The sequence below is a fragment of the Phyllobates terribilis genome, unplaced genomic scaffold, assembly GCF_046119375.1.
Source record: "Phyllobates terribilis strain yellow unplaced genomic scaffold, ASM4611937v1 Scaffold_7__3_contigs__length_470593459, whole genome shotgun sequence".
Lineage (NCBI taxonomy): Eukaryota > Metazoa > Chordata > Amphibia > Anura > Dendrobatidae > Phyllobates > Phyllobates terribilis.
This window is the reverse complement of record NW_027362767.1, coordinates 23,916,995-23,940,017: the sequence shown is the minus strand read 5'-3', so window position 1 is coordinate 23,940,017 and position 23,023 is coordinate 23,916,995.

Genomic DNA, 23,023 nt, shown 5'->3' with positions numbered 1-23,023 from the left:
TAGTTCTCTGGCCTACACCAGAATCTTTTAAACAGATATATTTGTGTCTGAACAGTCAGCGAGACACTGAAACTGTTTTTTTTTAATGTAAAAAAGGAAAAAAGGTGGATTACACCCAGATTTGAACAGTGGAAGAGGAAAACCACTGTTTTAGTTCTCTGGCCTACACCAGAATCTTTTAAACAGATTTATTTGTGTCTGAACAGTCAGCGAGACACTGAAATGTTTTTTTTATATGTAAAAAAGGCAAAAAGGTGCATTTGAACCGTGGAAGAGGAAAACCACAGTTCTAGTTCTCTGGCCTACACCAGAATCTTTTAAACAGATATATTTGTGTCTGAACAGTCAGCGAGATACTGAAACGTTTTTTTTATGCAAAAAGGTGGATTACACCCAGATTTGAACCGTGGAAGAGGAAAACCACAGTTTTCGTTCTCTGGCCTACACCAGAATCTTTTAAACAGATATATTTATGTCTGAACAGTCAGCGAGACAGTGAAACATTTTTTTTATGTAAAAAAAGGCAAAAAGGTGGATTACAGCCAGATTTGAACCGTGGAAGAGGAAAACCACAGTTCTAGTTCTTTGGCCTACACCAGACTCTTTTAAACAGATATATTTGTGTTTGAACAGTCAGTGAGACACTGAAACTTTTTTTTTAATGTAAAAAAGGCAAAAAAGTGGATTACAGCCAGATTTGAACCGTGGAAGAGGAAAACCACAGTTCTAGTTATCTGGCCTACAACAGAATCTTTTAAACAGATATATTTGTGTATGAACAGTCAGCGAGACACTGAAACGGTTTTTTTTAATGCAAAAAGATGGACTACACCCAGATTTGAACCGTGGAAGAGGAAAACCACTATTTTAGGTCTCTGGCCTACAACAGGATCTTTTAAACAGATATATTTGTGTCTGAACAGTCAGCGAGACACTGAAACGTTTTTTTTTTTGTAAAAAAGGCAAAAAGGTGGATTTGAACCGTGGAAGAGGAAAACCACAGTTCTAGTTCTCTGGCCTACACCAAAAGCTTTTAAACAGATATATTTGTGTCTGAACAGTCAGCGAGACACTGAAACTGCTTTTTTTAATGTAAAAAAGGAAAAAAGGTGGATTACACCCAGATTTGAACAGTGGAAGAGGAAAACCACTGTTTTAGTTCTCTGGCCTACACCACAATCTTTTAAACAGATTTATTTGTGTCTGAACAGTCAGCGAGACACTGAAATGTTTTTTTTATATGTAAAAAAGGCAAAAAGGTGCATTTGAACCGTGGAAGAGGAAAACCACAGTTCTAGTTCTCTGGCCTACACCAGAATCTTTTAAACAGATATATTTGTGTCTGAACAGTCAGCGAGACACTGAAACGTTTTTTTTTCATGCAAAAAGGTGAATTACACCCAGGTTTGAACCATGGAAGAGGAAAGCCACAGTTTTAGTTCTCCGGCCAACACCAGAATCTTTTAAACAGATATATTTGTGTCTGAACAGTCAGCGAGATACTGAAACGTTTTTTTTATGCAAAAAGGTGGATTACAGCCAGATTTGTACCATGGAAAAGGAAAACCACAGTTCTAGTTCTCTGGCCTACACCAGAATCTTTTAAACAGATTTATTTGTGTCTGAACAGTCAGCGAGACACTGAAACATTTTTTCTTTATGTAAAAAAGGCAAAAAGGTGCATTTGAACCGTGGAAGAGGAAAACCCCAGTTCTAGTTCTCTGGCCTACACCAGAATCTTTTAAACAGATTTATTTGTGTCTGAACAGTCAGCGAGACACTGAAATGTTTTTTTTAATGTAAAAAAGGAAAAAAGGTGGATTACACCCAGATTTGAACCGTGGAAGAGGAAAACCACTGTTTTAGTTCTCTGGCCTACACCAGAATCTTCTAAACAGATTTATTTGTGTCTGAACAGTCAGCGAGACACTGAAATGTTTTTTTTATATGTAAAAAAGGCAAAAAGGTGCATTTGAACCGTGGAAGAGGAAAACCACAGTTCTAGTTCTCTGGCCTACACCAGAATCTTTTAAACAGATATAATTGTGTCTGAACAGTCAGCGAGACACTGAAACGTTTTTTTTTTATGCAAAAAGATGGATTACACCCAGATTTGAACCGTGGAAGAGGAAAACCACTGTTTTAGTTCTCTGGCCTACACCAGAATCTTTTAAACAGATATATTTGTGTCTGAACAGTCAGCGAGACATTGAAATTTTTTTTTTTATGTAAAAAAGGCAAAAAGGTGGATTACACCTAGATTTGAACCGTGGAAGAGGAAAACCACAGTTCAAGTTCTCTGGCCTACACCAGAATCTTTTAAACAGATATATTTGTGTCTGACCAGTCAGCAAGACACTGAAACTAGTTTTTTTTATGCAAAAAGGTGGATTACACCCAGATTTGAACCGTGGAAGAGGAAAACCACAGTATTCGTTCTCTGGCCTACACCAGAATCTTTTAAACAGATATATTTATGTCTGAACAGTCAGCGAGACACTGAAACATTTTTTTTATGTAAAAAAAGGCAAAAAGGTGGATTACAGCCAGATTTGAACCGTGGAAGAGGAAAATCACAGTTCTAGTTCTTTGGCCTACACCAGAATTTTTTAAACAGATATATTTGTGTCTGAACAGTCAGCGAGGCACTGAAACATTTTTTTTATGTAAAAAAAGGCAAAAAGGTGGATTACAGCCAGATTTGAACCGTGGAAGAGGAAAACCACAGTTCTAGTTCTTTGGCCTACACCAGAATCTTTTAAACAGATATATTTGTGTCTGAACAGTCAGTGAGACACTGAAACTTTTTTTTTAATGTAAAAGAGGCAAAAAGGTGGATTACAGCCAGATTTGAACCGTGGAAGAGGAAAACCACAGTTCTAGTTATCTGGCCTACAACAGAATCTTTTAAACAGATATATTTGTGTATGAACAGTCAGCGAGACACTGAAACATTTTTTTTTAATGCAAAAAGATGGACTACACCCAGATTTGAACCGTGGAAGAGGAAAACCACTGTTTTAGGTCTCTGGCCTACACCAGGATCTTTTAAACAGATATATTTGTGTCTGAACAATCAGCGAGACACTGAAACGTTTTTTTTATGTAAAAAAGGCAAAAAGGTGGATTTGAACCGTGGAAGAGGAAAACCACAGTTCTAGTTCTCTGGCCTACACCAGAAGCTTTTAAACAGATATATTTGTGTCTGAACAGTCAGCGAGACACTGAAACTGTTTTTTTTAATGTAAAAAAGGAAAAAAGGTGGATTACACCCAGATTTGAACAGTGGAAGAGGAAAACCACTGTTTTAGTTCTCTGGCCTACACCAGAATCTTTTAAACAGATTTATTTGTGTCTGAACAGTCATCGAGACACTGAAATGTTTTTTCTATATGTAAAAAAGGCAAAAAGGTGCATTTGAACCGTGGAAGAGGAAAACCACAGTTCTAGTTCTCTGGCCTACACCAGAATCTTTTAAACAGATATATTTGTGTCTGAACAGTCAGCGAGACACTGAAACGTTTTTTTTTCATGCAAAAAGGTGGATTACACCCAGGTTTGAACCATGGAAGAGGAAAGCCACAGTTTTAGTTCTCCGGCCAACACCAGAATCTTTTAAACAGATATATTTGTGTCTGAACAGTCAGCGAGATACTGAAACGTTTTTTTTATGCAAAAAGGTGGATTACAGCCAGATTTGTACCATGGAAAAGGAAAACCACAGTTCTAGTTCTCTGGCCTACACCAGAATCTTTTAAACAGATTTATTTGTGTCTGAACAGTCAGCGAGACACTGAAACATTTTTTCTTTATGTAAAAAAGGCAAAAAGGTGCATTTGAACCGTGGAAGAGGAAAACCCCAGTTCTAGTTCTCTGGCCTACACCAGAATCTTTTAAACAGATTTATTTGTGTCTGAACAGTCAGCGAGACACTGAAATGTTTTTTTTAATGTAAAAAAGGAAAAAAGGTGGATTACACCCAGATTTGAACCGTGGAAGAGGAAAACCACTGTTTTAGTTCTCTGGCCTACACCAGAATCTTCTAAACAGATTTATTTGTGTCTGAACAGTCAGCGAGACACTGAAATGTTTTTTTTATATGTAAAAAAGGCAAAAAGGTGCATTTGAACCGTGGAAGAGGAAAACCACAGTTCTAGTTCTCTGGCCTACACCAGAATCTTTTAAACAGATATAATTGTGTCTGAACAGTCAGCGAGACACTGAAACGTTTTTTTTTTATGCAAAAAGATGGATTACACCCAGATTTGAACCGTGGAAGAGGAAAACCACTGTTTTAGTTCTCTGGCCTACACCAGAATCTTTTAAACAGATATATTTGTGTCTGAACAGTCAGCGAGACATTGAAATTTTTTTTTTTATGTAAAAAAGGCAAAAAGGTGGATTACACCTAGATTTGAACCGTGGAAGAGGAAAACCACAGTTCAAGTTCTCTGGCCTACACCAGAATCTTTTAAACAGATATATTTGTGTCTGACCAGTCAGCAAGACACTGAAACTAGTTTTTTTTATGCAAAAAGGTGGATTACACCCAGATTTGAACCGTGGAAGAGGAAAACCACAGTATTCGTTCTCTGGCCTACACCAGAATCTTTTAAACAGATATATTTATGTCTGAACAGTCAGCGAGACACTGAAACATTTTTTTTATGTAAAAAAAGGCAAAAAGGTGGATTACAGCCAGATTTGAACCGTGGAAGAGGAAAATCACAGTTCTAGTTCTTTGGCCTACACCAGAATTTTTTAAACAGATATATTTGTGTCTGAACAGTCAGCGAGGCACTGAAACATTTTTTTTATGTAAAAAAAGGCAAAAAGGTGGATTACAGCCAGATTTGAACCGTGGAAGAGGAAAACCACAGTTCTAGTTCTTTGGCCTACACCAGAATCTTTTAAACAGATATATTTGTGTCTGAACAGTCAGTGAGACACTGAAACTTTTTTTTTAATGTAAAAGAGGCAAAAAGGTGGATTACAGCCAGATTTGAACCGTGGAAGAGGAAAACCACAGTTCTAGTTATCTGGCCTACAACAGAATCTTTTAAACAGATATATTTGTGTATGAACAGTCAGCGAGACACTGAAACGTTTTTTTTTAATGCAAAAAGATGGACTACACCCAGATTTGAACCGTGGAAGAGGAAAACCACTGTTTTAGGTCTCTGGCCTACACCAGGATCTTTTAAACAGATATATTTGTGTCTGAACAATCAGCGAGACACTGAAACGTTTTTTTTATGTAAAAAAGGCAAAAAGGTGGATTTGAACCGTGGAAGAGGAAAACCACAGTTCTAGTTCTCTGGCCTACACCAGAAGCTTTTAAACAGATATATTTGTGTCTGAACAGTCAGCGAGACACTGAAACTGTTTTTTTTAATGTAAAAAAGGAAAAAAGGTGGATTACACCCAGATTTGAACAGTGGAAGAGGAAAACCACTGTTTTAGTTCTCTGGCCTACACCAGAATCTTTTAAACAGATTTATTTGTGTCTGAACAGTCATCGAGACACTGAAATGTTTTTTCTATATGTAAAAAAGGCAAAAAGGTGCATTTGAACCGTGGAAGAGGAAAACCACAGTTCTAGTTCTCTGGCCTACACCAGAATCTTTTAAACAGATATATTTGTGTCTGAACAGTCAGCGAGACACTGAAACGTTTTTTTTTCATGCAAAAAGGTGGATTACACCCAGGTTTGAACCATGGAAGAGGAAAGCCACAGTTTTAGTTCTCCGGCCAACACCAGAATCTTTTAAACAGATATATTTGTGTCTGAACAGTCAGCGAGATACTGAAACGTTTTTTTTATGCAAAAAGGTGGATTACAGCCAGATTTGTACCGTGGAAGAGGAAAACCACAGTTCTAGTTCTCTGGCCTACACCAGAATCTTTTAAACAGATATATTTGTGTCTGAACAGTCAGCGAGACACTGAAACGTTTTTTTTTTATGTAAAAAAGGCAAAAAGGTGGATTTGAACTGTGGAAGAGGAAAACCACAGTTCTAGTTCTCTGGCCTACACCAGAAGCTTTTAAACAGATATATTTGTGTCTGAACAGTCAGTGAGACACTGAAATGTTTTTTTTTTATGTAAAAAAGGCAAAAAGGTGCATTTGAACCGTGGAAGAGGAAAACCCCAGTTCTAGTTCTCTGGCCTACACCAGAATCTTTTAATCAGATTTATTTGTGTCTGAACAGTCAGCGAGACACTGAAACATTTTTTCTTTATGTAAAAAAGGCAAAAAGGTGCATTTGAACCGTGGAAGAGGAAAACCCCAGTTCTAGTTCTCTGGCCTACACCAGAATCTTTTAAACAGATTTATTTGTGTCTGAACAGTCAGCGAGACACTGAAATGTTTTTTTTAATGTAAAAAAGGAAAAAAGGTGGATTACACCCAGATTTGAACCGTGGAAGAGGAAAACCACTGTTTTAGTTCTCTGGCCTACACCAGAATCTTCTAAACAGATTTATTTGTGTCTGAACAGTCAGCGAGACACTGAAATGTTTTTTTTATATGTAAAAAAGGCAAAAAGGTGCATTTGAACCGTGGAAGAGGAAAACCACAGTTCTAGTTCTCTGGCCTACACCAGAATCTTTTAAACAGATATATTTGTGTCTGAACAGTCAGCGAGACACTGAAACGTTTTTTTTTTATGCAAAAAGGTGGATTACACCCAGATTTGAACCGTGGAAGAGGAAAACCACTGTTTTAGTACTCTGGCCTACACCAGAAACTTTTAAACAGATATATTTGTGTCTGAACAGTCAGCGAGACATTGAAACTTTTTTTTTATGTAAAAAAGGCAAAAAGGTGGATTACACCTAGATTTCAACCGTGGAAGAGAAAAACCACAGTTCTAATTCTCTGGCTTACACCAGAATCTTTTAAACAGATATATTTGTGTCTGAGCCATCAGCGAGACACTGAAACATTTTTTTTTCATGCAAAAAGGTGGATTACACACAGATTTGAACCATGGAAGAGGAAAGCCACAGTTTTAGTTCTCTGGCCTACACCAGAATCTTTTAAACAGATATATTTGTGTCTGAACAGTCAGCGAGACACTGAAACTGTTTTTTTTAATGTAAAAAAGGAAAAAAGGTGGATTACACCCAGATTTGAACAGTGGAAGAGGAAAACCACTGTTTTAGTTCTCTGGCCTACACCAGAATCTTTTAAACAGATTTATTTGTGTCTGAACAGTCAGCGAGACACTGAAATGTTTTTTTTATATGTAAAAAAGGCAAAAAGGTGCATTTGAACCGTGGAAGAGGAAAACCACAGTTCTAGTTCTCTGGCCTACACCAGAATCTTTTAAACAGATATATTTGTGTCTGAACAGTCAGCGAGATACTGAAACGTTTTTTTTATGCAAAAAGGTGGATTACACCCAGATTTGAACCGTGGAAGAGGAAAACCACAGTTTTCGTTCTCTGGCCTACACCAGAATCTTTTAAACAGATATATTTATGTCTGAACAGTCAGCGAGACAGTGAAACATTTTTTTTATGTAAAAAAAGGCAAAAAGGTGGATTACAGCCAGATTTGAACCGTGGAAGAGGAAAACCACAGTTCTAGTTCTTTGGCCTACACCAGACTCTTTTAAACAGATATATTTGTGTCTGAACAGTCAGTGAGACACTGAAACTTTTTTTTTAATGTAAAAAAGGCAAAAAAGTGGATTACAGCCAGATTTGAACCGTGGAAGAGGAAAACCACAGTTCTAGTTATCTGGCCTACAACAGAATCTTTTAAACAGATATATTTGTGTATGAACAGTCAGCGAGACACTGAAACGGTTTTTTTTAATGCAAAAAGATGGACTACACCCAGATTTGAACCGTGGAAGAGGAAAACCACTGTTTTAGGTCTCTGGCCTACACCAGGATCTTTTAAACAGATATATTTGTGTCTGAACAGTCAGCGAGACACTGAAACGTTTTTTTTTTTGTAAAAAAGGCAAAAAGGTGGATTTGAACCGTGGAAGAGGAAAACCACAGTTCTAGTTCTCTGGCCTACACCAGAAGCTTTTAAACAGATATATTTGTGTTTGAACAGTCAGCGAGACACTGAAACTGCTTTTTTTAATGTAAAAAAGGAAAAAAGGTGGATTACACCCAGATTTGAACAGTGGAAGAGGAAAACCACTGTTTTAGTTCTCTGGCCTACACCACAATCTTTTAAACAGATTTATTTGTGTCTGAACAGTCAGCGAGACACTGAAATGTTTTTTTTATATGTAAAAAAGGCAAAAAGGTGCATTTGAACCGTGGAAGAGGAAAACCACAGTTCTAGTTCTCTGGCCTACACCAGAATCTTTTAAACAGATATATTTGTGTCTGAACAGTCAGCGAGACACTGAAACGTTTTTTTTTCATGCAAAAAGGTGAATTACACCCAGGTTTGAACCATGGAAGAGGAAAGCCACAGTTTTAGTTCTCCGGCCAACACCAGAATCTTTTAAACAGATATATTTGTGTCTGAACAGTCAGCGAGATACTGAAACGTTTTTTTTATGCAAAAAGGTGGATTACAGCCAGATTTGTACCATGGAAAAGGAAAACCACAGTTCTAGTTCTCTGGCCTACACCAGAATCTTTTAAACAGATTTATTTGTGTCTGAACAGTCAGCGAGACACTGAAACATTTTTTCTTTATGTAAAAAAGGCAAAAAGGTGCATTTGAACCGTGGAAGAGGAAAACCCCAGTTCTAGTTCTCTGGCCTACACCAGAATCTTTTAAACAGATTTATTTGTGTCTGAACAGTCAGCGAGACACTGAAATGTTTTTTTTAATGTAAAAAAGGAAAAAAGGTGGATTACACCCAGATTTGAACCGTGGAAGAGGAAAACCACTGTTTTAGTTCTCTGGCCTACACCAGAATCTTCTAAACAGATTTATTTGTGTCTGAACAGTCAGCGAGACACTGAAATGTTTTTTTTATATGTAAAAAAGGCAAAAAGGTGCATTTGAACCGTGGAAGAGGAAAACCACAGTTCTAGTTCTCTGGCCTACACCAGAATCTTTTAAACAGATATAATTGTGTCTGAACAGTCAGCGAGACACTGAAACGTTTTTTTTTTATGCAAAAAGGTGGATTACACCCAGATTTGAACCGTGGAAGAGGAAAACCACTGTTTTAGTTCTCTGGCCTACACCAGAATCTTTTAAACAGATATATTTGTGTCTGAACAGTCAGCGAGACATTGAAATTTTTTTTTTTATGTAAAAAAGGCAAAAAGGTGGATTACACCTAGATTTGAACCGTGGAAGAGGAAAACCACAGTTCAAGTTCTCTGGCCTACACCAGAATCTTTTAAACAGATATATTTGTGTCTGACCAGTCAGCAAGACACTGAAACTAGTTTTTTTTATGCAAAAAGGTGGATTACACCCAGATTTGAACCGTGGAAGAGGAAAACCACAGTATTCGTTCTCTGGCCTACACCAGAATCTTTTAAACAGATATATTTATGTCTGAACAGTCAGCGAGACACTGAAACTTTTTTTTTATGTAAAAAAATGCAAAAAGGTGGATTACAGCCAGATTTGAACCGTGGAAGAGGAAAATCACAGTTCTAGTTCTTTGGCCTACACCAGAATCTTTTAAACAGATATATTTGTGTCTGAACAGTCAGCGAGGCACTGAAACATTTTTTTTATGTAAAAAAAGGCAAAAAGGTGGATTACAGCCAGATTTGAACCGTGGGAGAGAAAAACCACAGTTCTAATTCTCTGGCTTACACCAGAATCTTTTAAACAGATATATTTGTGTCTGAGCCATCAGCGAGAAACTGAAACGTTTTTTTTTCATGCAAAAAGGTGGATTACACACAGATTTGAACCATGGAAGAGGAAAGCCACAGTTTTAGTTCTCTGGCCTACACCAGAATCTTTTAAACAGATATATTTGTGTCTGAACAGTCAGCGAGACACTGAAACTGTTTTTTTTTAATGTAAAAAAGGAAAAAAGGTGGATTACACCCAGATTTGAACAGTGGAAGAGGAAAGCCACTGTTTTAGTTCTCTGGCCTACACCAGAATCTTTTAAACAGATTTATTTGTGTCTGAACAGTCAGCGAGACACTGAAATGTTTTTTTTATATGTAAAAAAGGCAAAAAGGTGCATTTGAACCGTGGAAGAGGAAAACCACAGTTCTAGTTCTCTGGCCTACACCAGAATCTTTTAAACAGATATATTTGTGTCTGAACAGTCAGCGAGATACTGAAACGTTTTTTGTATGCAAAAAGGTGGATTACAGCCAGATTTGTACCGTGGAAGAGGAAAACCACAGTTCTAGTTATCTGGACTACACCAGAATCTTTTAAACAGATATATTTGTGTCTGAACAGTCAGCGAGACACTGAAACGTTTTTTTTTTATGCAAAAAAGGCAAAAATGTGGATTTGAACTGTGGAAGAGGAAAACCACAGTTCTAGTTCTCTGGCCTACACCAGAAACTTTTAAACAGATATATTTGTGTCTGAACAGTCAGCGAGATACTGAAACGTTTTTTTTTATCCAAAAAGGTGGATTACACCCAGATTTGAACCGTGGAAGAGGAAAACCACAGTTCTAGTTCTCTGGCCTACACCAGAATCTTTTAAACAGATATATTTGTGTCTGAACAGTCAGCGAGATACTGAAACGTTTTTTTTATGCAAAAAGGTGGATTACAGCCAGATTTGTACCGTGGAAGAGGAAAACCACAGTTCTAGTTCTCTGGCCTACACCAGAATCTTTTAAACAGATATATTTGTGTCTGAACAGTCAGCGAGACACTGAAACGTTTTTTTTTAGGTAAAAAAGGCAAAAAGGTGGATTTGAACTGTGGAAGAGGAAAACCACAGTTCTAGTTCTCTGGCCTACACCAGAATCTTTTAAACAGATATATTTGTGTCTGAACAGTCAGCGAGATACTGAAACGTTTTTTTTTTTATGCAAAAAGGTGGATTACACCCAGATTTGAACCGTGGAAGAGGAAAACCACTGTTTTAGTTCTCTGGCCTACACCAGAATCTTCTAAACAGATATATTTGTGTCCGAACAGTCAGCGAGACATTGAAACTTTTTTTTTAATGTACAAAAGGCAAAAAGGTGGATTACACCTAGATTTAAACCGTGGAAGAGGAAAACCACAGTTCAAGTTCTCTGGCCTACACCAGAATCTTTTAAACAGATATATTTGTGTCTGACCAGTCAGCAAGACACTGAAACTAGTTTTTTTTATGCAAAAAGGTGGATTACACCCAGATTTGAACCGTGGAAGAGGAAAACCACAGTTTTCGTTCTCTGGCCTACACCAGAATCTTTTAAACAGATATATTTATGTCTGAACAGTCAGCGAGACACTGAAACATTTTTTTTATGTAAAAAATGGCAAAAAGGTGGATTACAGCCAGATTTGAATCGTGGAAGAGGAAAATCACAGTTCTAGTTTTTTGGCCTACACCAGAATCTTTTAAACAGATATATTTGTGTCTGAACAGTCAGCGAGGCACTGAAACATTTTTTTTATGTAAAAAAAGGCAAAAAGGTGGATTACAGCCAGATTTGAACTGTGGAAGAGGAAAACCATAGTTCTAGTTCTTTGGCCTACACCAGAATCTTTTAAACAGATATATTTGTGTCTGAACAGTCAGTGAGACACTGAAACATTTTTTTTAATGTAAAAAAGGCAAAAAGGTGGATTACAGCCAGATTTGAACCGTGGAAGAGGAAAACCACAGTTCTAGTTATCTGGCCTACAACAGAATCTTTTAAACAGATATATTTGTGTATGAACAGTCAGCGAGACACTGAAACGGTTTTTTTTAATGCAAAAAGATGGACTACACCCAGATTTGAACCGTGGAAGAGGAAAACCACTGTTTTAGGTCTCTGGCCTACACCAGGATCTTTTAAACAGATATATTTGTGTCTGAACAGTCAGTGAGACACTGAAACGTTTTTTTTTTTTTATGTAAAAAAGGCAAAAAGGTGGATTTGAACCGTGGGAGAGGAAAACCACAGTTCTAGTTCTCTGGCCTACACCAGAAGCTTTTAAACAGATATATTTGTGTCTGAACAGTCAGCGAGACACTGAAACTGTTTTTTTAATGTAAAAAAGGAAAAAAGGTGGATTACACCCAGATTTGAACAGTGGAAGAGGAAAACCACTGTTTTAGTTCTCTGGCCTACACAAGAATCTTTTAAACAGATTTATTTGTGTCTGAACAGTCAGCGAGACACTGAAATGCTTTATTTATATGTAAAAAAGGCAAAAGGTGCATTTGAACCGTGGAAGAGGAAAACCACAGTTCTAGTTCTCTGGCCTACACCAGAATCTTTTAAACAGATATATTTGTGTCTGAACAGTCAGCGAGACACTGACACGTTTTTTTTTCATGCAAAAAGGTGGATTACACCCAGGTTTGAACCATGGAAGAGGAAAGCCACAGTTTTAGTTCTCCGGCCAACACCAGAATCTTTTAAACAGATATTTGTGTCTGAACAGTCAGCGAGATACTGAAACGTTTTTTTTATGCAAAAAGGTGGATTACAGCCAGATTTGTACCGTGGAAGAGGTACCGTGTATGAACAGTCAGCGAGACACTGAAACGTTTTTTTTTAATGCAAAAAGATGGACTACACCCAGATTTGAACCGTGGAAGAGGAAAACCACTGTTTTAGGTCTCTGGCCTACACCAGGATCTTTTAAACAGATATATTTGTGTCTGAACAGTCAGTGAGACACTGAAACGTTTTTTTTTTTTTATGTAAAAAAGGCAAAAAGGTGGATTTGAACCGTGGAAGAGGAAAACCACAGTTCTAGTTCTCTGGCCTACACCAGAATCTTTTAAACAGACATATTTGTGTCTGAACAGTCAGCGAGACACTGACACGTTTTTTTTTCATGCAAAAAGGTGGATTACACCCAGGTTTGAACCATGGAAGAGGAAAGCCACAGTTTTAGTTCTCCGGCCAACACCAGAATCTTTTAAACAGATATTTGTGTCTGAACAGTCAGCGAGATACTGAAACGTTTTTTTTATGCAAAAAGGTGGATTACAGCCAGATTTGTACCGTGGAAGAGGAAAACCACAGTTCTAGTTCTCTGGCCTACACCAGAATCTTTTAAACAGATATATTTGTGTCTGAACAGTCAGCGAGACACTGAAACGTTTTTTTTTTATGTAAAAAAGGCAAAAAGGTGGATTTGAACTGTGGAAGAGGAAAACCACAGTTCTAGTTCTCTGGCCTACACCAGAAGCTTTTAAACAGATATATTTGTGTCTGAGCAGTCAGCGAGACACTGAAATGTTTTTTTTTATGTAAAAAAGGCAAAAAGGTGGATTTGAACCGTGGAAGAGGAAAACCACAGTTCTAGTTCTCTGGCCTACACCAGAATCTTTTAAACAGATTTATTTGTGTCTGAACAGTCAGCGAGACACTGAAACATTTTTTCTTTATGTAAAAAAGGCAAAAAGGTGCATTTGAACCGTGGAAGAGGAAAACCACAGTTCTAGTTCTCTGGCCTACACCAGAATCTTTTAAACAGATTTATTTGTGTCTGAACAGTCAGCGAGACACTGAAATGTTTTTTTTAATGTAACAAAGGAAAAAAGGTGGATTACACCCAGATTTGAACCGTGGAAGAGGAAAACCACTGTTTTAGTTCTCTGGCCTATACCAGAATCTTCTAAACAGATTTATTTGTGTCTGAACAGTCAGCGAGACACTGAAATGTTTTTTTTATATGTAAAAAAGGCAAAAAGGTGCATTTGAACCGTGGAAGAGGAAAACCACAGTTCTAGTTCTCTGGCCTACACCAGAATCTTTTAAACAGATATATTTGTGTCTGAACAGTCAGCGAGACACTGAAACGTTTTTTTTTTATGCAAAAAGGTGGATTACACCCAGATTTGAACCGTGGAAGAGGAAAACCACTGTTTTAGTACTCTGGCCTACACCAGAATTTTTTAAACAGATATATTTGTGTCTGAACAGTCAGCGAGACATTGAAACTTTTTTTTTATGTAAAAACGGCAAAAAGGTGGATTACACCCAGATTTGAACCGTGGAAGAGAAAAACCACAGTTCTAATTCTCTGGCCTACACCAGAATCTTTTAAACAGATATATTTGTGTCTGAGCCATCAGCGACACACTGAAACGTTTTTTTTTCATGCAAAAAGGTGGATTACACACAGATTTGAACCATGGAAGAGGAAAGCCACAGTTTTAGTTCTCTGGCCTACACCAGAATCTTTTAAACAGATATATTTGTGTCTGAACAGTCAGCGAGACACTGAAACTGTTTTTTTTAATGTAAAAAAGGAAAAAAGGTGGATTACACCCAGATTTGAACAGTGGAAGAGGAAAACCACTGTTTTAGTTCTCTGGCCTACACCAGAATCTTTTAAACAGATTTATTTGTGTCTGAACAGTCAGCAAGATACTGAAACGTTTTTTTTATGCAAAAAGGTGGATTACAGCCAGATTTGTACCGTGGAAGAGGAAAACCACAGTTCTAGTTCTCTGGCCTACACCAGAATCTTTTAAACAGATATATTTGTGTCTGAACAGTCAGCGAGACACTGAAACGTTTTTTTTTTATGTAAAAAAGGCAAAAAGGTGGATTTGAACTGTGGAAGAGGAAAACCACAGTTCTAGTTCTCTGGCCTACACCAGAAGCTTTTAAACAGATATATTTGTGTCTGAACAGTCAGCGAGACACTGAAATGTTTTTTTTATATGTAAAAAAGGCAAAAAGGTGCATTTGAACCGTGGAAGAGGAAAACCACAGTTCTAGTTCTCTGGCCTACACCAGAATCTTTTAAACAGATATATTTGTGTCTGAACAGTCAGCAAGATACTGAAACGTTTTTTTTATGCAAAAAGGTGGATTACAGCCAGATTTGTACCGTGGAAGAGGAAAACCACAGTTCTAGTTCTCTGGCCTACACCAGAATCTTTTAAACAGATATATTTGTGTCTGAACAGTCAGCGAGACACTGAAACGTTTTTTTTTTATGTAAAAAAGGCAAAAAGGTGGATTTGAACTGTGGAAGAGGAAAACCACAGTTCTAGTTCTCTGGCCTACACCAGAAGCTTTTAAACAGATATATTTGTGTCTGAACAGTCAGCGAGACACTGAAATGTTTTTTTTTATGTAAAAAAGGCAAAAAGGTGGATTTGAACCGTGGAAGAGGAAAACCACAGTTCTAGTTCTCTGGCCTACACCAGAATCTTTTAAACAGATTTATTTGTGTCTGAACAGTCAGCGAGACACTGAAACGTTTTTTCTTTATGTAAAAAAGGCAAAAAGGTGCATTTGAACCGTGGAAGAGGAAAACCACAGTTCTAGTTCTCTGGCCTACACCAGAATCTTTTAAACAGATATATTTGTGTCTGAACAGTCAGCGAGATACTGAAACGGTTTTTTTTATGCAAAAAGGTGGATTACACCTAGATTTGAACCGTGGAAGAGGAAAACCACTGTTTTAGTTCTCTGGCCTAGACCAGAATCTTTTAAACAGATATATTTGTGTCTGAACAGTCAGCGAGACATTGAAACTTTTTTTTTTATGTAAAAAAGGCAAAAAGGTGGATTACACCTAGATTTGAACCGTGGAAGAGGAAAACCACAGTTCTAGTTCTCTGGCCTACACCAGAATCTTTTAAACAGATATATTTGTGTCTGACCAGTCAGCAAGACACTGAAACTAGTTTTTTTATGCAAAAAGGTGGATTACACCCAGATTTGAACCGTGGAAGAGGAAAACCACAGTTTTCGTTCTCTGGCCTACACCAGAATCTTTTAAACAGATATATTTGTGTCTGAACAGTCAGCGAGGCACTGAAACATTTTTTTTATGTAAAAAAAGGCAAAAAGGTGGATTACAGCCAGATTTGAACCGTGGAAGAGGAAAACCACAGTTCTAGTTCTTTGGCCTACACCAGAATCTTTTAAACAGATATATTTGTGTCTGAACAGTCAGTGAGACACTGAAACTTTTTTTTTTATGTAAAAAAGGCAAAAAGGTGGATTACAGCCAGATTTGAACCGTGGAAGAGGAGAACCACAGTTCTAGTTATCTGGCCTACAACAGAATCTTTTAAACAGATATATTTGTGTGTGAACAGTCAGCGAGACACTGAAACGTTTTTTTTTAATGCAAAAAGATGGATTACACCCAGATTTGAACCGTGGAAGAGGAAAACCACTGTTTTAGGTCTCTGGCCTACACCAGGATCTTTTAAACAGATTTATTTGTGTCAGAACAGTCAGCGAGACACTGAAATTTTTTTTTTTTATATGTAAAAAAGGCAAAAAGGTGCATTTGAACCGTGGAAGAGGAAAACCACAGTTCTAGTTCTCTGGCCTACAACAGAATCTTTTAAACAGATATATTTGTGTGTGAACAGTCAGCGAGACACTGAAACGTTTTTTTTTAATGCAAAAAGATGGATTACACCCAGATTTGAACCGTGGAAGAGGAAAACCACTGTTTTAGGTCTCTGGCCTACACCAGGATCTTTTAAACAGATTTATTTGTGTCAGAACAGTCAGCGAAACATTGAAATGTTTTTTTTTTCTGTAAAAAAGGCAAAAGGGTGGATTACACCCAGATTTGAACCATGGAAGAGGGAAACCACAGTTCTAGTTCTCTGGCCTACACCAGAATCTTTTAAACAGATAAATTTGTGTCTTAACAGTCAGCGAGACACTGAAACATTTTTTTTTATGTAAAAAGGTGGATTACACCCAGATTTGAACCGTGGAAGAGGAAAACCACAGTTTTAGTTCTCTGGCCTACATCAGAATCTTTTAAACAGATATTTTTGAGTCTGAGCAGTCAGCAAGACACTGAAACTGTTTTTTTTTATGCAAAAAGGTGGATTACACCCATATTTGAACCGTGGAAGAGAAAAAACACTGTTTTAGTTCTCTGGCCTACACCAGAATCTTTTAAACAGATTTATTTGTGTCTGAACAGTCAGCGAGACATTGAAATGGTTTTTTTTTATGTAAAAAAGGCAAAAAGGTGGATTACACCCAGATTTGAACCGTGTAAGAGGAAAACCACAGTTCTAGCTCTCTGGCGTACAACCAGAATCTTTTAAACAGATATATTTGTGTCTGAACAGTCAGTGAGACACTGAAACATTTTTTTTTATGTAAAAAGGTGGATTACACCCAGATTTGATCCGTGGAAGAGGAAAACCACTATTTTAGTTCTCTGGCCTACACCAGAATCTTTTAAACAGACATTTTTGAGTGTGAGCAGTCAGCAGGACACTAAAACATTTGTTTTTAATGTAAAAAAGGCAAAAGGATGGATTTGAACCGTGGAAGAGGATAACCACAGTTCTAGTTCTCTGGCCTACACCACAATCTTTTAAACAGATATATTTGTGTCTGAACAGTCAGCGAGACACTGAAACGTTTTTTTTTCATGCTAAAAAAGTGGATTACACCCAGATTTGAACCGTGGAAGAGGAAAACCACAGTTTTAGTTCTCCGGCCTACACCAGAATCTTCTAAACAGATTTATTTGTGTCTGAACAGTCAGCAAGACACTGAAACTGATTTTTTTATGTAAAAAAGGCAAAAAGGTGGATTACACCCAGATTTGAACCATGGAAGAGGATAACCACAGTTCTAGTTCTCTGGCCTACACCACAATCTTTTAAACAGATACATTTGTGTCTGAACAGTCAGCGAGACACTGAAATGTTTTTTTTTTCATGCAAAAAGGTGGATTACACCCAGATTTGAACTGTGGAAGAGATAAACCACAGTTTATACCAGTATACCAGACTTTTTTAAATAGATATATTTGTGTCTGAACAGTCAGCGAGACACTCAAACTGTTTTTTTTTTATGGAAAAAAGGCAAAAAAGTGGATAATACAGAGATTTGAACCGTGGAAATGCAAAACCACAGTTCTAGTTATCTGGCCGAAACCAGACTCTTCTAAACAGATATATTTGTGCCTGAACACTCACAGACACACTCTTTTTTTTTGGGGGGGGGGGGGATACCAAAACGTTAATAACATGGGTATTTATACAGCCTGACTGAGGGGAAAAAAAAGAGGATTTAGATGAAAAAAAAGGATTTTCCTGGTCCCTTAGACCTGGGGCTAAGTCTAGCAATTTGTAAAGCAGCGTTAGCACACAGGACTGTAATGCAGTGTTTGTTGGTATAACCACTGCGTCTCCTATACAGCCTGCCTGCCTGCCTGCCTGATATCTGGGATGGATATTAGTCCTAAGAAGGACTGTTTGTTTGATTTTGCAGCCTTTAGAGACCCTACACTACCTATTTCGCAGTATAAATCTCTCCCTAGCTCAGCAGAACTGACCCTACACTGTCTGATCCCGGGCGACTGTGTCCAAGATGGCAGCCCCCGGTTTTAAATAGTCGAGGTGACGCTGTGCGGCCAGCCAATCACTGTAATGAGCACAACCAATATGGCTGCGGCATTACAGTGACTGGCTGGCAATCCCTGCATGTTCATTGACTTTTTAAAGAGCGCCAAAGATGCAGGGCGGAGACCCGAGCTCCCGCCCGAGTAACCCACAAATGCTCGGTGCCTGCCGAACATCCCGAGCAGTGAGATGCTCGGGCGAGTACCAAGCAGTGTCGAGCATGCTCGCTCAACACTAATTATAAACATCTCATGCCAGTCCTAGGGCATAGCTGAATTGTCTGTGTTAGAGAGCGGGTTATTATCTTTTTGTCCCACATATCGGTATAAAACATTCACTCTGGATATGGAGTTAGAGACCATACACTAAAATTAAAAGCTCACTTTTCGGATACTTCGGTTCTGAACCAAATCTCTTCTAACCCCGTGGTGATGCCACTTATTACTTCAGATAGCCTTGGTCTTTATTCCAAAAGTGAATATCAGCCTCCGTAAGGGGTCATGCTTTAGAAACTTTTATTGGTTTTATTGATAAGACCTTTCAAGACCTCTGCACTTACATCCATAGGGGTAAACTCCACTACAAACCCAATCTTTCTCCTCTGGATCGTCAAGCCCTCAGATCTCCGAAGGAGGATAAAAATATAATCCTCAAACCCGCTGATAAGGAAGGAGCTATTGTTGTGATGAACCGTGATCATTACCATAAGGAGATACTAAGACAGTTAAATGATAGCTCGGTATATACTAAACTTTCCCATGATCCTACACATGAATTCAGTTCTCAAGTCTCGGCGATCTTGGATAAATATACGAACAATGGAGTAATTGATTAAAAAACATGTGAATACCTAATCAAAAGACATCCTGTTACTCCATTGTTCTTTGTTTTACCAAAGATTCACAAATCTCTAGAGCACCCACCAGGCCGCCCCACTGTGGCATCTGCAGAGTCTTTATTTTTCCCCATATCTATATTCTTAGAGAAAATACTCACTCTGATAATCAAAAGGACTCCTTCCTTTAAGTTAGATACTTTAAGTTAGATACTGGGGAGTTTCTCTGATATATTTATGATCTACAGAAAGTCCCTACAGAAGCGACCCTGGTAACAATGGATGTGAATAATCTGTATAAATCTATTCCTCAAACTCAAGGGATTCGAGCTACTCATGGTCTATTACTTCAGTCTCAGATTGATCCCAGAATTATTGAACTATCTATGGAGCTACTAACTATGATTCTTACTCTTACCAAAAATTATTTTATGTTTCAGGACTCTTTCTTTCTAAACAATAGGGTCACTGCCATGGGTTCCAATGTGGCCTTCCATAGGCAAATTTCTATATGGCATCATTTGAAGAGCAGGTAGTATATCCCAATATTCTTTTTCAAACACGTTCTATTCTCTGGAAACACTACTTATTATTATTATTATTATTATTATTATTATTATTATGTCTTTTGCATATGGGGTAGGGCATTGGATACCCTCATGAGTTTCATGGAAGTTCTGAATTCCTCCTGGCCAGAATTAAAATTCTTCATGTCCCATAATAATCACCAAATCAACTTTTTAGATACCATGGTATTGAAAGATGCCAGGGGATAGTTATCCACAGACCTCTATTCAAAACTGACAGACCGGAATGGTCTGTTACATTTTACTAGACTCCATTCATCGGCCATGACAAGGTCGATTCCTAAATCACAATTGAAAATGTGTCAAACGCATTGTTAAAAATTCGATTCTATGTGTGCAAAGGGTTGAGGAGATGCATTAAAAATTTAAAGAGATTATAAATTAATAAATTATTGAAGGAAACTCTTACATAGGAGAGATTTACATGCCCCCCAGTCATGGATAGGATCCCTTTCGTACATACGTACCACCACTTTGCGTACATCATAGATCGATCCATTCAAAAACATTGGAACATCCTACGAATGGCATATCCCCAAATAAATGAATTTCAGAGTCCATTCCTCCCATGTTTCAAACCCGTCCCGAATCTCAGAGACAGTCTAGTACATGCTGATTTTGGCACTAAACAAATGGATAGACAAACATTTCTACACACCCCTAAAACTGGGACTTTTCCCTGTCTACAGTGCCGACAGTGTAATAATGTTCTTAGGTGTAATCAGATCTATCACCCCTTTATAGGCAGGAGATACCCGATTAGGAACTTCACCACTTGTGACACCTCTTATGTCATTTATCTCATTAAGTACCCATGTGGCTTATTGTATATTGGGGAGACCACCCAACCTATTAGAGATAGGATATCAAAGCATACTGTAAATCGACAATTAGGTGTAAGAATACCTTATTGCCTGTAGCCCATCATTTTGTCTTGGCAGGACACAATGTGTCCCAATTCAAATCTATAATATAACGCTGCAAGCGTCCCTCTGTCTGAAGCCTTTATAGACTGCGCATGCACGACGCGCAGTCTGGCTCCAGACAGAAGAATGCTTGGAGCCGTTACAGGTAAGAGGAGTGTATGGCGCCGGAGATCATGGTATGTGTAGACACTGAACTCATACCGCGATCTCCGGCGCCATACTTACATACTTACCTGACCGGGAGGAGCATTGCCGCGGCGCATGCGCATAGCGCTATACGGCGCCATTTTACTGAAGACACATTTGCAGTGTCTTCAGCAAAATGGCGGCGGACAGCGCAGTACTCTGGCTCAGCGCTCCTCCCCGGCCTCCGGCAGAACAGGGTGCAGCAGCGCTGGAGCAGAGAGAAGAAAGGTGAGTATAACTGTTTATTTTTTTGGGATGTGTGTACAGCATGAAAAGGATGCGGGGGCTACACATACCAGGATTGGGATGAGGGGTATCACACATACCAGGATTGAGGTGAGGGGTACCACACATACCGGGATTGGGGGGATGAGGGGTACCACGCATACCGGGATTGGGGGGATGAGGGGTGCCACGCATACCAGGATTGGGGGGATGAGGGGTGCCACGCATACCGGGATTGGGGGATGAGGGGTGCCACGCATACCGGGATTGGGGGCATGAGGGGTGCCACGCATACCGGGATTGGGGGGATGAGGGGTGCCAGGCATACCGGGATTCAGATGAGGGGGGCCACGCACACTGGGATTCGGATGAGTGGGGCCATGCATACCAGGATGAGGAATACCATACATACCAGGATAGGGATTGTGTACCATGCATACCAGGATAGGGATGAGGTATGGGGTACCACGCATACCAGGATTGGGGTGAGGGGTACCACACATACCAGGATTGGGGTGAGGGGTACCACACAAACCAGGATTGGGGTGAGGGGTACCACACATACCAGGATTTGGGTGAGGGGTACCACACATACCAGGATTGGGGTGAGGGGTACCACACATACCAGGATTGGGGTGAGGGGTACCACGCATACCAGGATTGGGGTGAGGGGTACCACGCATACCAGTATAGGATGGTGGGGACAGGATGGGGGCAGCACAAATACCAGGAGGGGGGCAGCACATACCAGCATGGGAGAACATATACCAATAAAAATGCTCGCCACCCGGGCGTAGAACAGGTTCAATAGCTAGTTCCAAATAATCGAGCATACAATGGAGGAAATAAGTATTTGATCCCTTGCTGTTTTTGTAAGTTTGCCCACTGACAAAGACATGAACAGTCTATAATTTTAAGGGTAGGTTAATTTTAACATTGAGAGAATATCCAAAAAATATATCAAGAAAATCACATTGTATAAATTAGATACATTTTTTTGCATTTTGCAGTGAGAAATAAGTATTTGATCCCCCTACGAACCATTATGCGTTCTGGCTCCTACAGACCAGTTAGACGCTCCTAATCAACTCGTTCCCTGCATTAAAGACAGCTGTCTTACATAGTCACCGGTATAAAAGACTCCTGTCCACAGACTCAACTAATCAGTCAGACTCTAACCTCTACAACATGGGCAAGACCAAAGAGCTTTCTAAGGATGTCATGGACAAGATCATAGACCTGCACAAAGCTGGAATGGGCTATAAAACCATAAGTAATATGCTGGGTGAGAAGGAGACAACTGTTGGTGCAATAGTAAGAAAATGGAAAAAATACAAAATGACTGTCAATCGACATCGATCTGGGGCACCATGCAAAATCTCACCTCATGGGGTATCCTTGATCATGAGGAAGGTGAGAGATCAGCCTAAAACTACACGGGGGGAACTTGTTAATGATTTCAAGGCAGCTGGGACCGCAGTCACCAAGAAAACCATTGGTAACACATTACGCCTTAAAGGTTTAAAATCCTGCAGTGCCTGCAAGGTCCCCCTGCTCAAGAAGGCACATGTGCAGGCCCGTCTGAAGTTTGCCATTGAACACCTGGATAATTCTGTGAGTTATTGGGAGAAGGTGCTGTGGTCAAATGAGACAAAAATTGAGCTCTTTGGCATTAATTCAACTCGCTGTGTTTGGAGAAAGCAGAAGGATGAGTACAACCCTAAGAACATCGTCCCAACCGTGAAGCATGGTGGGGGAAACATTATACATGATGACTGCACCATACTGAAGGGAAGATGGATGGGGTCATGTATCGTAAGATTTTGGC